Here is a 1,962-nt window from a genome sequence, read left to right on the forward strand (position 1 = left end):
TTCTTTTATATTGGAAAAAAAACATAATAATAGCAGATTGAAATTTCTTTATGACAAATTTATCACATTCACACATTGAACATTTGCATGACAGATTTGAATAATGAAACTTTGAACTTTTAGACAACTTGAAACAATGTAAAAAATATCAGAGCATTGCATGAATAATTTGACATATAACATAATGAGAAGAAATTTTAAGCACAAAAACTGAACATAAATAGCATCACATAACAACTGATTTTCTTGAGTGGAAAAACCCTCATGGGGTATAAAAAACCACTCATAACCTGTCCTTTTATTTCATCAAAGAGAACCAACTCTATACAATGGAGGAGCACCAACTCAACACCTCAAAATCACGAGTATCAACTTTCATAGGAGCAACATCTCCTTACAGTGAATTTCTCAATAAGCAGTGTACACTATCAAGGTCTTGTAATTGCAATTATCTTCTGCAATCACAACATCTTAATAATATGCAATAAGATATTCTACATTATAGCCCATTACAAAATATGTACTATGAATGCCACTACTTGTTTACAAAAATATTCTGCAGTTAGAAAAATAATCTTTGTATAGAACCGGAGATAATTGTGTTCTCTCAAAACCCTTGTTTTTGTAATATAAATATGTTTCAATAAATACCCTTACAAGTCTTCCAACCCTGTTGTTACATCAGCTCTTGTAACCTTATAATGGCAAGAAGCCATTCAAATATATCAAGAAGAAAAAAAACTATTTTAGTTTTCAAAACAAACTTTGAACCAAATCGAAACCCTTGTACAAAAACTGATGAAACAAATTAAAAAAACTATTATCATTTTCACCTCAAAATGACCAAGAGCTTGTAAAGATGTTACCTTATTTTAAGTCGGCCAAATGCCAAAGAGAAAAAACATAAAACCTGCTCGAAACACCTCCATTTCCATCTCAACCGAGTCAATTGTTACTCTCACTTCCTCGTATTCAATTAGCCTCATGAAAACGCTGCCATAGCAAACATGAAGTTCTACAATGTGAATGATAACTATGGTTTCAAAAACCCTTGGTAAACAAAAATGAAATGAACTTGCACTATCTTCTTTTGCAAGGTTTCAAATACTTTGAAAAACACAATAAACACTTCAAGTTCGGAAAGAGATTGACAAAATCATTACAAATTTACCATCACATAATATTGTTTCGAATCCAAAAAGAGTCAACAAAATAAATACCACATCATGTTGTTCAACTCAAAGTTACTGTCCACGTGCCAACCGTGATGAGTAAGTCATTAAAAAAAACCGATTGCCACATCAACAATATATATCGACTGTCCAAAGTGAAGTCGATGTTAATCAATCAAGTGAACCCGATATCAAATGATAATGCACTGTCCAAAATTAACATATGAGTTGACACATAATACATTTAATTCAAGCTCAATATCATATGATATGGTCGGCTAAGTGCTATGTAAAGTATGCACTTTAATAATAATAGCAAATGCATTGTAATATGACAATGAACCCAACACCATGAAAAACTGCTAAGTATAAGTGATATTTCATGAAGTTCGAACTCGATATTAATTGTATCAATGAACATAATATAAACAATGCACTCCTCCTAATGATGTATTCATCAAGTGTAAATGTGTATGCCAAAGTATGAAGCTTATGAAGCTTGAAATATCTAACACAAGAATATGAATACAATGAAAATCAGACTGTGTATCATATAGCGCGAGAGAGTACTCTGAGCATGCAATATACCTCATGTAAACTGAAGTCAAAAGCCATAAAAGTAGAACCATATTATCTTCAATTTAAAGAATAAAATGCTATGACCTGTATATGTCTGAATAATCTGATGTCAACATCAAAGCAATTTTAATGATCAAAACATATAAACTGATATCACTTGAAAGCCAATATCATAACCCAATACTTGTATAGGCAAGACAACTTTATATGC

General features: G+C 31.3%; 1 long non-coding RNA gene across 1 annotated transcript; it reads right to left on the reverse strand.

Annotated features, from left to right (window-relative positions):
- Window positions 1–285: 285 nt before the first annotated feature.
- On the reverse strand, window positions 286–1,318 carry LOC131036603 (uncharacterized). The gene is made up of 3 exons (XR_009104124.2): window positions 1,221–1,318; window positions 867–993; window positions 286–695 (listed from the first exon to the last, which is right to left on the reverse strand). It is a non-coding gene; the product is annotated as an uncharacterized LOC131036603 (long non-coding RNA).
- Window positions 1,319–1,962: the final 644 nt, after the last annotated feature.

The sequence above is a fragment of the Cryptomeria japonica genome, chromosome 1, assembly GCF_030272615.1.
Source record: "Cryptomeria japonica chromosome 1, Sugi_1.0, whole genome shotgun sequence".
NCBI classification, from domain to species: domain Eukaryota; kingdom Viridiplantae; phylum Streptophyta; class Pinopsida; order Cupressales; family Cupressaceae; genus Cryptomeria; species Cryptomeria japonica.